The sequence below is a fragment of the Schistocerca cancellata genome, chromosome 5 (assembly GCF_023864275.1).
Source record: "Schistocerca cancellata isolate TAMUIC-IGC-003103 chromosome 5, iqSchCanc2.1, whole genome shotgun sequence".
Lineage (NCBI taxonomy): Eukaryota > Metazoa > Arthropoda > Insecta > Orthoptera > Acrididae > Schistocerca > Schistocerca cancellata.
The window spans coordinates 428,595,572-428,612,858 of NC_064630.1; positions in this window are offsets into that span (position 1 = coordinate 428,595,572).

A 17,287-nucleotide genomic window follows, 5' to 3' on the forward strand; every position below is an offset into this window, starting at 1 on the left:
AGAAGCCGAGTAGTGCAGTCGCTGTATTGTAGTGGTTATGATACTAGATTGTTGCATCAAGGGTTGTGAGTTCAAAACTACCTGAACTGAAAATTTTTAATTTCTATATTCAGTTTGAGTACATTGTAGAAGTATCCACAAATAGCAAGAATCATTGTACTGGAATGTTCTGTACATGTATGTATACCGTATGTGCTTTGGCCGCAGGCAGTTCGCTCCACGCTCTTATATGTGCAAGTGCTGAATAAACCTTCGTTAAATGAAGTTAGTGTTTATCATTCATCTACTTACATTTTCCTCTATGTGACATTACTCGGGTGGAGGCAATGGGTACTGGAACTTGTGATACCGCACATTATCAACGACAGTGGCTCCAACAGAGCTGCCGTTTATGTGGCGAGAAACCTGAGTTCAAGCCATACTCAACAGATCACAATCTATCAGAGACGGAAGAAGAAGAGGACATCACGATGACAGCAACTGTGTGCCACCACATGAGACATCCTTCCGGGTTCTCTGGTGACGATGGCCAAGATCCAAACAAGTGGCTGAAGATATATGAGTGTATAGCCTAATTTAACAAATGGGATGACACCATGTGTTTGGCTAACGTATTTTTCTACTTGAACAGCACGCCAGGCAATGGTATGAAAACAACGAGGAAAAGTTCACAAGCTGGGAAGTATTCCAGACAGATCTGTGCAAGTATTTCGGCAACACACAACAACATAAGTGCAAGGCTGAAGCTAAATTAAAGTGCAGGGCACAGCATCCAGGAGAAACAACAGCATCCTTCATTCAAGATGTCTCGGGGCTGTGTAAAATAGTGGATCCTCGAATGAAGGAGGAAGACAAGGTTGCACATCTCATGAAGGGTGTTGCTGAGGACATGTATCAAGCCCTACTCCTGAAGGAGGTTTCGACAGCAGATGACTTCATAAAATGGTACCAGTATATCGAGACAATGCATGAAAAAAGAATTACACACAAGAAGTTTTAACAGCTTCCAAATGTCGTATCGATGTCTGTGGTGGAGGAAGAAGCTGATTTCACAAGTGTTCTTCATCAGACAGTGAGAGAAGTTCAGAAAGCACTTGGATTGCAGGGCGAGCAAAAAACCAAGATACTTCAAGAGGTCATAAGGGAGGAAGTGGAACAGACGTTGAACCCCATCTCTCATCCTTCATTTCCCTTTAAAACAGTGAAAAAGTCCAGACCCAGGCGAAGTTACGTTCCTATAATGCCGCATGAGGAACCCGTTTGGGCACCAAGGAAGACTGATGTCTGGAGGACCCAGGATAACCAACCAGTATGTTTCCACTGCGGTCGACCGAGACTATTGTTGCACTATTGTTGAGAAAGGCGGTGGATATTTGATGACACCTGCGCCAGATGACAGCAGACCAATCTTAGCCGATGCCAATTCCGGGACGACGAAGATGAATAAGAATATGAGGGTGCAAGATGACGTAGGTCACCATCACCACAAGCTAGCCGCTGGAGAGGATGCTCCCCAACACACCGATCAAGGTATCCATCACCGTTTTGAAGCTCCAGCCTATCACCTAGCCCCCACAACCTGGAAAACTAAAGGGTGTGACCTTCCTTGGAGGTGAGGCCGCCAAAGAGAAAAACCCTCCGCCGTTTATCACTACAAAAATGATAGGAAACAACGTCGATATCCTCATGGATGGCTGACCAGCCCAAGCTCTTGTGGACTCAGGAGCATCGTATTCAGTCATTTCAGAGAAGTACCATCGCCAGTTGCAGAAAACCATATTCGTCGACAACAAAACATCTCTGCTGAAGGTGGCTAATGGGAAATATGTAAAGCCTACAGGAAGATGTCATTTGTGTGGATGTAAGTAGCTATACACAGCCCTTAGAATTCATCATCTTACAATAGTTAGTCATGACGTCATTCTTGGATGGTACTTTTTGTAAGCTTCTCAAGCAATTATAGATTGTGGTCACTCGAAGATTATGCTAGACGAGGTGAGATACTGTAGACATGAAGGTGCGCATCCGAGTGTGTTGAGACTATGTGTGCTGGATGAAGTGATCATTCCTGCAGTCATCACTAGAAAGGTAGCTGTCATGTGTCGTGCCATGCATCAGCCCATGGATCTTGTAGTGGAATGTAAGAGAAGCATACCACTGAAGAATAACTTGATCATCCCAGCCTCTGTCGTCTCGTTTAAGAATGGATTTGGTGAATTGTGGATAGTTAACTGTCGCCGAGAACCACAGATCCTTCCAAGACGCATGTGCGTAGCAAACGCTGAGCCGTTAATCGCAGCCTCTGGGCGAAATTAGCGCTACCACTATGAGATAAGATCTTCTAACTCGACTATCACCAGATCTCCCTAAGAAACAACAGAAGAAGCTACTTGCCATTCTTCAAGAGTTCTCTGAATGCTTCAATCCACAGGTGAAGAGCAATTTAGACAAATCAACGGTGAAGCACCGGATTAGCACTGGAGACCATCAACCAAAAAGCCAGAGAGCATACCGTGTCAGCAACGGAACGTCGAATAATTCGTGAGGAGGTAAAGAAAATGATAAAGAATGACGTCATTCAACCTCCGCAGAGCCCATGGTCATCACCAGTGGTTCTCATCAGGAAGAAGGATAGTAGTTGGCGCTTTTGTGTTGATTACAGGAAGCTTAATAAGATAACTAAAAAGGACGTTTACCCTCTTCCACGAATTGATGATGCACTAGATTGTCTGAAGGGGGCTAAGTTTTTCTCAACCATGGACATGTACTCGGGATACTTCCAGATTGAAGTAGATGCGGCTGATCGTGAGAAAACTGTATTCATCCCCCCTGAGGGCCTGTATGAGTTTAAGGTAATGCCATTTGGTTTGTGTAATGCACCAGCAACTTTTTAATGAATGATGGACAATCTTCTAAAGCACCTGAAGTGGCCAATGTATCTTTGTTATTTAAATGACAGTGTAGTGTTCTCAGAGACATTTGATGAACACATAAAAAAATTGAGGGCCGTTCTTAAGTGTCTCCAACAAGCCAGACTGAAACTTAATCCAAGAAAGTGTCTCTCTGGAGCAAAAGAAGTCAAAATACTTGAGCACCTTGTGTCAAATGAAGGTGTGCAGCCAGACCCATAAAAGGTGAGAGCTATAACGGAATTTCCTATTCCTAAAAGTATTAGAGATGTGAGAAGCTTCCTTGGATTGTGTTCTTATTACTGTCGTTTTATCAAAGTCAGGCCACTCCAAGAGTTGTTAAAAGTCAATGCTAACTTTATCTGGGGCAGTGTTCAAAAAGATTCTTTCAATGTGCTGCAAAAAGCTCTGACGACTGACCCTGTACTTGGTCTGTATGATGAGAGAGCACCAACAGAACTATGCTTCCAGGACACTTACAAAAGCTGAGAGAAACTACTCAACTACAGAAAGAGAATGTCTTGCTGTGATCTGGGCCATGTGCAGATTTCGACAGTATCTCTATGAAAGGCCATTCACAGTTGTTACAGACCAATATTCACTTTGTTGGTTGACAGGTCTTAATGATCCAACAGGGCAACTTGCCAGGTGGGCACTATGTTTTCAAGAGTATGACATCACCATAGTGTACAAAAGTGGAAGAAAACACCAAGATGCCAACTGTCTCTCAAGAAACCCTGTGCAAGACCATCAAGACTTTGATGAAGATAGTGACTGTCTTGGTGAACTCCAGGATCTCTCTGCTGAGCAGAAGAAGGACACCAAGATATCTCAAATTATGCTTGCCTTAAATCGGTCAGAGGATGTGAAAGGACAATTTAAGGCAGTTAATTGATTAGTTTCCAAGAAAAAATTTGATCCATTTGGAAAGAGGTGGCTACGAGCGATTCCTAAACACATGCGCTTAGATGTTCTACAGTAATTCCATGACACACCTGAGGCCGGACATTTAGGATTTATTAAGACATATGATAGGATCTGCAAGAGACTTTTCTGGGCAGATTTAATTAGGAATGTTCGTCACTATGTGTCACACTGTCAAGAGCGCCAGAGGAGAAAGGCAGTTCCTCAGAAACCACCTGGCTGACTCATACCAATTTCACCAGCCAAAACCCCTTTCCAGCGTGTTGGGCTTGACCTTCTCGGACGATTTCCAATGTCTGCTAGTGGCAATAGATGGATTATTGTTTGGACTGATTATCTGACGCTCTATGCCATTACAAACTTCGTGAAAACAGCTGAAGCATTTGAAGTAGCCAAATTCATCATAGAAGACAGTGTATTAAAACATGGTGCCCCAAGGTCATTAATTATGGATCAAGGGAAAGTTTTTCAATCGAATCTTGTGACAGAGATAAACTGTCGATGCAACGTTACTCATCACATGATGACTGCCTACCATCTGCAAACTAACGGGCTTACTGAACGCCTTAATAAGACTTTGGCCGACATGCTATCAACGTTTGTCAGTGTTGAGCACAGCAACTGGGATGAGGTGCTACCTTTTGTGACATTTGCCTACAACACCGCCAAACAAGACACCACACGATTTACACCATATTTCCTGGTGCATGGGTGTGAGGCGGCTACAACGATGGACACTGTGTTTCCATTACATCCTGATGACATGGACGGTGACTGCATCGGCCAGGTGTTAACCACAGCTGAGCAAGCTTGGCAGTTAGCTCGACTCCACATGCTGTAGGCTCAAGAAAATGATCGCCAAAGGTATGACGTGAGCCACCGCCCTGTTGTTTACCAGCCTGGTGACCTCATCTGGATCTTCACTCCTGTTCAGAAGGTTGGTCTTTCTGAGAAGCTCCTCAGGCGCTACTTTGGACCTTATAAGGTTGTAAGACCGTTGTCTGATGTTACTTACGAAGTTGAAGATTTCAACCCCGACACAAGACGACGAAAGATAAGAGATACGGTCCATGCCCTTCGAATAAAGCCCTATAAGGATCCTGCAACCCAGGGTAAATTCAAAGCTCCGGCGAAAGGCAACAAGCGGAAAGGTAACGAAGAATGTAGCGACAAGGGAAGTTCTAAGAAGATCACCGCCAGGATGAACATCAGTCATCGGGGGTTGGAGTATGCTGGACCGATGACTCATTCCCACACTAGGAGGACATAACACAGAGACACTGTTCTCTTACGGAGGGAGCAATGTCGCAAAAGAAGCCAGGTAGCACAGTCACTGTAGCGTAGTGGTTATGATACTAGATTGTTGCATGGAGGGTAGTGAGTTCAAAACTCACCTGAATTGAAAAATTGTAATTTCTATATTCAGTTCGATTACATTCTAGAAGTATCCACAAATGGCAAGAATCATTATACTGGAATGTTGTGTAGCTGTATATATACACCGTATGTGTTCTGGCTGGAGGCAGTTCCCTCCACGCTCTTGTATGTGCAAGTGCTGAATAAACCTTCGTTAAGTGTTTGTCATTCATCTACTTACACTTTCCTTTATGTGACAATATTATAAAAAAGTACATTAGTCAAGTTAGCTGATGCCAAGGAAGAAACATCTGTTACCTGCAAAAAATGTAAATCTAGGTTTTGATACTCATAAGGAATTGAAGAAAACTAGTACAGATGCAAGTACTGTCAATATTCTTAAGTTTCGACAAGAATTTAGGATAAGTCTCCAGACAATTGTCATCAAACTTAATAACAGGTCATCCTTAAATTACTTACTGTCGTTCACCATTACATATCTTGACCCAGGCTCAATTGCGTCTAACACCAGATTGGCAAAATCATATCTCGATAAGCTGCTTTGTATTCTTTATCACCTAAGTGGAACTGCAGCATATAATGTAATGTAATTCAAGGATCTGACTTCTCTACCACATGCTATCAATTCTTTTATAGAATACAGTCGTTTGAGAAAAGAGTTGATCATTTCTGGCGGGATATCCTTAGAGATTAATATGAAAATTTGATGGTTGTCATGAAATTAGGTTACAGTCTTTCTCATGGGAATGCCAACATTGAAAGGGTCTTTTCTGTTAATGATGAATGCCTCTTTGAAAACATGAGGGAGAAATCTGTTGTTTCACATAGACAAACATATGACGCTGTGTCTGATATAGGAGGCATTGACAACTTGGATATTCCAAAATCCCTTATTCACACTACAAGGAGTACACACTCACATTATGTAGAATATCATAATCAACTCAAAGAAGAACAACATACAGCAGGCAATGCATTTTAGAAAAAAGACATGAAAGCAAAAGAGTTGGAAATAAAGCATTTTTTAGAAAGTGTTCAAAAGCAGCATTGGTGCTTTAAGAACAAATAAGTGTTTTAGAAAATTAGATAACTGCACTGTTACCATGTATTTGTTTCCTAAATAGTGAAATTATCAGAAATATCTAAAATTTGGTTCCTGTACCAAATTTCTAAATAAATGTTTTACATGATTCAGGTTGGGACTTGAACATTTAAAGAAATAGTTGAGACCTGGATAAATGAAACATTTTAAATATATATATTGTCTAAGTACACATTATCTGAAGTTGAAAAATATTTAAAGTGTTTAATTTTGACAGAAAATTGTATTATGTTGTATAAGCCAGTTTAACTTTAAATAGATTTCTACCAATTTCATAATTTTGGATTCGTTTTGAGTGGCCTTTTATCACTATTTTAAACCACTTCATTATAAACCTCCTATAATAATACTATTTTCCCATATTTATGTAATGATGATATATAAGAAAGAAATGAATATATTCACCTGGAAATTTGTAATAAGAGGCGTGTTTTTTAAGTAAGTATCATTTTGAAATTAAAAAATGACTTGCTAAGATATCTCAATAATTTTATTTTTAGATGAAAGCCTGAACCTTAATCTACTTTTCTACATAATTTCCGTCAATATTGAGGCACTTGTCATAATGTTGTACCAGTTTTTGAATACCCTTCTCATAGAAGTCTGCTGCCTGACTTGTTAACCACTGCATCACCACTGTTTTGACTTTGTCATCGTCTTGGAGACGCTGACCACCCAGGTGTTTCTTCAAGTGCAGGAACAGATGGTAGTCACTGGGTGCAAGATCGAGGCTGTACGGAGGGTGATCTAGAGTTTCCCATCAAAAAGATGTGATGAGATCTTTGGTCTGATTCGCCACATGCAGACGAGCATTGTCTTGCAGCAAAACGATGCCCTTGCTCAACTTCTATGGGCTGTTGCTTTGATTCTGGTGTGACGTAGGCCACCCACGTTTCATCGCCCATAACAATTTGGCTTAAGAAATTATCACTGTCATTGTGGTACAGCTCAAGGAAAGTCAATGCACTGTCTAAACGTTCGGTTTTGTGCACATCCATCAACATTTTCGGTACCCAACGGGCACACAATATTCAGTAATTCAAGTGGTCGGTTGCAATGCCATACAAAACACTATAAGAAACATTAGGAAAGTTATCCTGCAAGGAGAAAATCATAAAGCATCTGTTTTCTCTCACCTTATTGTCCACTTCCTGCACCAAACTTTCATTAACGACCGAAGGACGCCCACTCCGTTGTTCATCATGCACATTTGTGCGGCCATCTTTAAATGCTCTCACCCACTTTCTTACCATTCCATCACTCATAATATTTTCTCCATAAACTGCACAGATCTCACGATGAATATTGATCGCTTTTAGGCCTTTAACACTAAGAAATCTAATAACAGCCCGTACTTCACAGTTGGCGGGACTCACGATTATCGGAGGTTAAACTCTCAGTAGACGACATTAATAAGGAAGAATGAGACTGTAATGGTGTCAGTGCATAAATTAAGGTACAGGCTTTCATGTAAAAATAAAATTATTGAGATATCTTACTAAATCTTTTTTAAATTTCAAAACTGTACTTAGTTAAAAAACACACCCCGTACTTACCCGGAAAATATCAGGAACTTTCAGGGATAATTTCAAGCAGCCACCCAGGAAGACTGTCCATTTGATGCAGTTCTCCATACTATCCTATCAAACCTCTTCATCACTGTGTAACAACTACAACCTACATTCCTTTGAAACTTCTTTCTATATTCAAGCTTTGGTCCCCCTTTACAATGTATACCCTCCATATTGCCCTCCAAAACCAAACTGATGTTTTGTTAAAGTTTCATATGTTTCCTATCAACTGAACCATTCTTGTACACTAGATGTACCATAAATTTCTTTTCGTGCCAGTTTGATTTATTACTTCCTCATTATCCAATCTAATAATTTTATATATTCAGCATTCTTCTGTAGCACCACATTTGTCTTCTTGTTTAAAATGCTTATTGTCCATATTGCACTTCTGCATAAGGCTACACATCTGACAAATATTTCCAGAAAAGACTCGCTAATAGTTAAACTGATATGCAGTGTTAACAAATTTATCCTTTTTTCAGTAATGTTTTTCTAGCTATTGCCAGTCTGCATTTTATAAGCTTACTACTTTGGCCATCGTCATTTATTTTGCTGCCTCAGTATCAAAATTTATCTACTACTTTTAGTATCTTATTTCCTATTCTAATTCCCTCAAAATCACCTTATTTAATTCAACTGTACTTCTCCACACTTCTATTAATTATGTTGGTATTTATCTTATAACCTCATTTTAAGAAACTCTCCATTTCATTCATTTGATCATCCAAGTCTTTTGTCATCTCTGACAGCATTAAAATGTCATTGGCAAATGTCAAAGTTTTTGTTTTTTCTTCCTGAACTTTAATTCCCTTTCTAAATTTCTCCTTTCTCTCTTTCACTTCCTTGAATGAAAAAGAAGATGGCAACAGTCCTGCCTCATTCCCTGCTAAAATAACTATTGGTCCCCTTTCACGTCCTTCAGCTCTTACATCAGCAGTCCAGCCTCTATATAAGTTGTGGATAATCTTTTGTTCCTTGTATTTTATCTGTGCTATTTTCAGAATTTTAAAAAATGCATTCCAGTCAGCATTGTCAAAAGCTTTCTCTAAATTTACAAATGCTGTAAACATAATTTCTCCTTTCTTCAGCCTATCCACTGAGATAAGTCATATGGTCAGTATTGCTGTACAAATTCCTAAATTTTTTCAGAAGCCAAACTGATTTTCTTTGACTTCTAGTAGTCTTTCCATTGTTCTGTAAATAATTTGTGTCACTATTTTGCAACCATGACTTATTAAACTATTGTTTGAGTAATGTCCACGCCTGTCAGCATCCACTTTCTTTCAAAACTGAGTTATTACATTCTTCTTGGAATCAGGTATTTCACTTCCCAAATATCTTGCTTAAGAGGCAGAACTGTTTTGTTATATTCTCCCAAGGATCTCAATAATTCTGAAATAATAACATTTGTTCAAGGTGCTTTGTTCCAAATTCAATCTTTCAATGCTCTGTTGATTTTTTAGCAGTATCAAATCTCCCATCTTATCTTCATGTAATTTCCTTGCCATAATATTGTCTTCAGTTTTGCTTTCCATCTATATTCCTTCTATACAGATTAGTTCATAGGTGTGTTCCACCCCGCTAAAACAAACACTTGTGGATAAACAGAAATTAGAAGTCAAGAAGTATGGAATGGTAGAGGGGAAAAGCGTATGAAGCTGTGTTACCAACATAGTGACCATTTTGCAAGCTGCTACTTAAATGCAATTCATGATTTTCAAAATTAAAGCGCTCATGCGGCATATCTTTTCTGTCCTGCGTAACATGCTCCAGTGGGTACACCAAACCATAGGGAAACGAACACACATTCCTATAAGCTCACAATACACCAAGTTCTGAAGTATTTTAAGTTGGGTTGGGCTATGTGGTGGTTTGTTATACTTCACCTCATGCACCAAACACTTAAATAAGTTGCCACCTGAACACTCCTTTTATATGCTATGAATGTTGCTTATCGAATATTCAATTGCCATTAGGTATTATTAATCAGGGACCAGATAGTCTGCCCTGAATCAGTGTGCTTTCTTCCTCCAGCTTGGCTCAGACTTTGCCTCCATATTATCTCCAAAATTACAACTCAGTACATGATAAATGAGGACAGCTACCAACTCATACTGCCTCTCTGTCCTATGTATATGACAGACCTTATAAACAACTTGATAAGTAACAATTACAATACATATATTATCTTTGACATTTCACATTCTTAGATTTCATGGAGCTCTTTCTTCCACACCACCCTCTCCATGGCACTCATATCCCCACCTCAGCAGGTTGGTTCATCTGGCTGCTACCCACTTCCATAGTCACTGGATCATTAGCTCTCGTATCAGCACCTACGATTTAAAACAATTCCCAAAAGTGGGGTGTTCACCGTTTATTGACCACTCTCAGTCATGAACATCTTTTCTCTGACGTATGTGTTGAAGGATTTGATACCTCCCATTCAAGGAATTGGATGTATCTCTACAGTTCATGAAGTGAACAAACCACTAACAAGTCTGGGATATAGCAAAGTCGGTGTAGAAGTACAACAGTTCCAAATCAGTACCCACTCATGACCTGAAAATAATTTGGCTGTGCAGTGGCATGATATAAACAGCTACAAAGTACAGCAAGCAAGGAGCCAAGCCACGAGCGTAGGCCACAGGCTCAGTGCAAACAATTGCCACAGGGTGGTGCCACATGACACTCATATCTTGGTGGTGGCTCCCCTTACGAAGTCAGCACACAGCTGCTGCTTGCAGCCTTAGTACCTCTGACATATGACGTCTGTGTTAGGCTGGGAATCTGAATCATGGTTGGATACAAAACCCTCCCCTCTTTACATTGGCATATAGGGCCGGAAATGGTCCAACCTATGCCAACAGCATCGAGAATGGGGAGAGGGCAAAACTGGAATCCCTGTCATTGGCTTGGGAAATACGTCCTACACAGCCAGAGTGGGAGGTGGCACCATCTGCATGGGTTGGGGCCAAGTAATGACCTCTGGGACACAACTTTGGCCTACCGACAGAGAAGTGGCTGTCACATGTGACGGGGCGATGCCAATGGATTGTCTTCCATTGGCACCTCATTCTGAGAAGACACAGTTCTGCGACAGTAAGTAGGAAGCATTGGTGGTAGGGACAGAAGTCATGCACAATGTAATGGGATTTTTGTGCAATATACATCTATTTCCATGTTTCACCTACATCCATAGTTTGTAAATTGCAGCGAAGTTCATGACAGCTGGTACTTCCCACTGTGCCATATATTTTAAGGTTTTGGCCATTGGAAAAGTGACTTCTGAAATGCATTTGTGCAAGATGTAATTAGATTCATCTTAGGGTACTTTTATGTTGCAGCTTCATTGCTGGCACATCACACCTCGCTGCTCGCTGGAACCCTTATTACATTTAGAATGCAGCCTCGATGCTCACTGCACACAGAGAGTTGTTACCCTGCAGTTGTCCACATGGTTAGTTGAGTGCTAGAAGAATCAAACATGGCACTGATGAACTGATCTTGAAGCAGCCAATCATGGTTCAAGTTCCAGGACATGCAACAATGGGTGTGGCCTAGAACAGAAACAAGCTTTACATCATCACCTGGTGAGGATCGTAGAGAGCAGTGGGCTGAGCAATTCAGTAGTGTTGCACGTTAAATCGGCTGGTAAGACTCAGTGGACTTGTTTCATCATATTTCTAGGCCATGCCAACAAGCAGTGAGTTGGCAGCATAAGTGCATCTGTATCTTCATGATCACAGAAAGATGAATATATAGGGAGCTGTAGTATATTCCTAAATTCTTCACTTAATACTGCTAATTCAAGCTTTATAACTAGTCTATTGAAAGATAGTTTGTCTCTAACTTCAGTTATCTTCCAGGTCAGATTTTTCTGCATTTCTGTAAACCAGCCTCATAGATCAAACAAATATTTGTCCATTGATGATGTCCTTCCGTATGTACTTTTAATGTGTGCTGATTGTCTTATTTGGTATGGATCCCTAGCTATATTCTAGCATGGGTTACATGAGTTTTTTGTCAGCAATCTCTTTTGTAAACTAACTGCATTTTCACAGAATTCGATCAATGAAACCATGCAGACAGTAAAGTTTTGAGAATTACAAGTGACCATTTAATCAGGCACTTATTTCAAAGGTGGAAGACGAGCTTTTTTTTCTCCGCCCCGAGTTTCGACCACTGCATTTTCATACATTATCCAACGAAGTAAATACAAATTCCGTATTGTTCATCTTTGAATGTATCAGAATTTCAATGTACTACGTTCTGAATTTTTTCCTGTCCTGACTATGTTTTAGTTGGACCACTTTTTTCGCTTTGTGATAGATGGCGCTGTAATAGTCACAAACGTTTAAGTACGTGGTATCACGTAACATTCTGCCAGTGCAGACGGTATTTGCTTCGTGATACATTACCCGTGTTAAAATGGACCTTTTACCAATTGCGGAAAAGGTCGATATCGTGTTGGTGTATGGCTATTGTGATCAAAATGCCCAACGGGCGTGTGCTATGTATGCTGCTCGGTATCGTGGAAGACACCATCCAAGTATCCGGACCGTTCGCCGGATAGTTCCGTTATTTAAGGAAACAGGAAGTGTTCAGCCACATGTGAAACGTCAACAAACGATGATGCCCAAGTAGGTGTTTTAGCTGCTGTCGCGGCAGACCCGCACATGTGTAGCAGACAAATTGTGCGAAAATCGGGAATCTAAAAAATTTCGGTGTTTGAGAATGCTACATCAACATCGATTGCATCCGTACCATATTTCTATGCACCAGGAATTGCATGGCGACGACTTTGAACGTCGTGTACACACAAGAGAAATTACGGAACGCTCACAGATTTTTTGCACAATTTCTATTTAGTGACGAAATGTCATACACCAATAGCGGTAACGTAAACTGGCATAATATGCATTATTGGGCAATGGAAAATCCACGATGGCTGTGACAAGTGGAACATCAGCGACCTTGGCGGGTTAATGCGGCATTATGGGCGGAAGGATAATTGGCCTCCATTTTATCGATGGTAATCTAAATGGTGCAATGTATTCTGATTTCCTACATAATGTTCTACCGATGTTACTACAAGATGTTTCACTGCATGACAGAATGGCGATGTACTTCCAACATGGTGGATGTCCGGCACATAGCTTGCATGCGGTTGAAGGGGTATTGAATAGCATATTTCATAACAGGTGTATTGGTCGTCGAAGCACCATACCATGGCCCGCACGTTCACCGGATCTGACGTTCCCGGATTTCTTTCTGTGGGGAAACTTGAAGGATATTTGCTATCGTGATCCATCGACAACGCCTGACAACATGCGTCAACGCATTGTCAATGCATATGCGAACATTACGGAAGGCAAACTACTCGCTGTTAAGAGGAATGTCGTTACACGTATTGCCAAATGCACTGAAGTTGACGGACATCATTTTGAGCATTTATTGCATTAATGTGGTATTTACAGGTAATCACACTGTAACAGCATGCGTTCTCAGAAATGATACGTTCACAAAGGTACATGTATGACATTGGAATAACCGAAATAAAATCTTCAAACGTACCTACGTTCTGTATTTTCATTTAAAAAACCTACCTGTTACCAACTGTTCGTCTAAAATTGTGAGCCATATATTTGTGACTATTACAGCACCATCTGTCACAAAGCAAAAAAAAGTGGTCTAACTAAAACATCCATATTTCTTTACGTACTACACGAATATGTAATAAAAAATGGGGGTTCCTATTTAAAAAAAAGCAGTTGATATCTGTTTGACCTATGACAGCACCATCTAGCGGGCCAACAATAGCGCCATCTGGTTTCCTCTTTCAAGCTAGACAAGTTTCGTTCTTTGTAGTTTTCTCGTTTGACGCTTATTTCGTGAGATAATTGGCCTGGTCACGATCAATGGACCACCCTGTATAGCAGAGCTGATCGATGTTAAAATTGATTACTGCAACTTTTATGTCATCTCATTGTCTCTGTAGAGCTGTACCATGGGAACAAAAGAGGTTGTTTGGTGGCCGGTATCCTCTTTCTATAACACAAGCTGTACACATATATTAACTGGGTTCTTTATTCATAAGAACAGAAAGTTACTTATCTCAAGATCGTCGTTGTTGTACAAGCTCTCTGTAATAGTCTACATTAGCCTCAATGCTGGAGAAGTACAAGTCTGCTACGTACACTATTAGGGTTGTTGTGTGCTGTCTGTCTCTGAGTTAGCGGCGGAGGAGCTAACTGCTACTGCGATTCCCACTGGGCTGCGACTGATGACACTGGAACTTATAATCGGTGCGACAGACTCACCCTCCAGTCCGAGGCGACTATATAAATACTGGCAGCTGAGAGGGTGTTGGTGGCACGTTTTCTGGGAGTCTGTTTACGGCCTCTATCTATGGTCTTGGAACCTCTTTGCTGTATGGTGTGCTGGCACCAGTTTACACCAGCACACCAACAGCTTTACAAAGACAGCAATTAGCATATGGATTTGGATATAACGCAAGATTTTGGCAATGATTTTTAACCAGATGGGGATGTGTGGCTATCTAACATCAACTTCAGTGCGCAAGAGGAACGCTACCATGGCAGTCGTAATGTCATTGTAAACAACGATAAGATGTGACGTACTCCTTGGCTAATGGTCGTGGGATTACCATAGTATGATCTATAATTTCTAACTGTGGATTGGACTGTGTGTATGGCCTTGTGAAAGAGTGTCTACATCAGTGGTTCCCAACAGGTGGCCCGCGGACCCCCAGGGGTCCGCGAACTATGCCAGAGGGGTCTGCAAGATGCTATTAGAATAAAAAATATACTAAATATATTTCGTATGATAACAGATTTTTTTGTTTTGGCCGCTTCCTGCATGAGCAGAGCTTTAGCGAACGCTAACTTCTGCGTCTTCAATAATGAATATGTCAATGTTTTTTCCTAAGTACCAAAAATAGAAAACGTTTAAAAAGACTCTTACTTTGGCTTTTTTAGGTACTTGATACTGTGATATGACAAGGTACCAATCATGCTCGATGAGGGGGTCCTCGAGAAAATTTTGATGGGAACCCCTCGTCTACATGTATTAAATGCCAACAAACTATTTTTATCTTTAAAGCTATGCTTGCTGTACTCTGCACCAGTCATTTCCCTCTTCCATGTGGTTGTGTAAGGGAAAATATCTACAAATATGAAAAATATTAAAAATACTGGAAATATAGAAAATCACTTTCCTCATAGGTCATTACTCACCTGTGAAGAGAGACAGATCGTATCTAGATGGGCTGTAAAGATGTGTGGGAGTTATAGCTCAGCTGGTAAGGTGCTTGATAGGTCAGCTCTCACTGAGAAAAACTGGTCAGCAATAAGGAATCATTATTAGTGCTAAAACTTTCAATTGATAGACAGTACCACTGTTTGTCAATGTGGGTGTTTTTCTGCATGGTTAAAAAGGCACCGTTTTATTCCTTGTAGAATACTACTGGTAAAACATGCCAGTAACAAGTGTTCTGGGCTGTGAGGATAGCACTCCACGAAGCTAATGGCGACTCAATGCTGTATCGGGATGTACTGCTTGGAAAAATATTTGATTCTGTCACCAGATAAACACTCTTTGAGATACCAGCTATAATTCCTTGTCTACATTGATTTACAGATACCTTAGAGTGATGTCGTGACATTATGACTTCTCTTAGGCTCCCCAGCAGCCCTGGGAATGGAAGACATCTGGAGGCACCTGGCACAAAACAGGAAGGAATGGAGGCAGTTTGTGGAAGTAGTGCGTGGTCAGCAGGGTCTGCGATCGCTGGACATCTATCTTAGGCTCCCCAACAGCGAGGTCAGACATTAATAATTCAGGGACAAGACTTGGCAGACATTTGTTGCATTGCAAACATTGTTTAACTCAGGATATGGGCGTATTGTTAAATTATCGTATACTGTGCTACTTGTTTAACGCGTGTTATCGGTTTATTTTGTTAAAATAACATACTGTGTTAGTAGTTAAACATTTAAAGTCATGTCTTTACATATATTTTAGAATGGAATGGTGGATATTTGGAGAAAATCAGTAAATTTACTGTAAATAGCATTGGGAGGTGAATTCGTTATCAGGAAATACACTCCTGGAAATTGAAATAAGAACACCGTGAATTCATTGTCCCAGGAAGGGGAAACTTTATTGACACATTCCTGGGGTCAGATACATCACATGATCACACTGACAGAACCACAGGCACATAGACACAGGCAACAGAGCATGCACAATGTCGGCACTAGTACAGTATATATCCACCTTTCGCAGCAATGCAGGCTGCTATTCTCCCATGGAGACGATCGTAGAGATGCTGGATGTAGTCCTGTGGAACGGCTTGCCATGCCATTTCCACCTGGCGCCTCAGTTGGACCAGCGTTCGTGCTGGACGTGCAGACCGCGTGAGACGACGCTTCATCCAGTCCCAAACATGCTCAATGGGGGACAGATCCGGAGATCTTGCTGGCCAGGGTAGTTGACTTACACCTTCTAGAGCACGTTGGGTGGCACGGGATACATGCGGACGTGCATTGTCCTGTTGGAACAGCAAGTTCCCTTGCCGGTCTAGGAATGGTAGAACGATGGGTTCGATGACGGTTTGGATGTACCGTGCACTATTCAGTGTCCCCTCGACGATCACCAGTGGTGTACGGCCAGTGTAGGAGATCGCTCCCCACACCATGATGCCGGGTGTTGGCCCTGTGTGCCTCGGTCGTATGCAGTCCTGATTGTGGCGCTCACCTGCACGGCGCCAAACACGCATACGACCATCATTGGCACCAAGGCAGAAGCGACTCTCATCGCTGAAGACGACACGTCTCCATTCGTCCCTCCATTCACGCCTGTCGCGACACCACTGGAGGCGGGCTGCACGATGTTGGGGCGTGAGCGGAAGACGGCCTAACGGTGTGCGGGACCGTAGCCCAGCTTCATGGAGACGGTTGCGAATGGTCCTCGCCGATACCCCAGGAGCAACAGTGTCCCTAATTTGCTGGGAAGTGGCGGTGCGGTCCCCTACGGCACTGCGTAGGATCCTACGGTCTTGGCGTGCATCCGTGCGTCGCTGCGGTCCGGTCCCAGGTCGACGGGCACGTGCACCTTCCGCCGACCACTGGCGACAACATCGATGTACTGTGGAGACCTCACGCCCCACGTGTTGAGCAATTCGGCGGTACGTCCACCCGGCCTCCCGCATGCCCACTATACGCCCTCGCTCAAAGTCCGTCAACTGCACATACGGTTCACGTCCACGCTGTCGCGGCATGCTACCAGTGTTAAAGACTGCGATGGAGCTCCGTATGCCACGGCAAACTGGCTGACACTGACGGCGGCGGTGCACAAATGCTGCGCAGCTAGCGCCA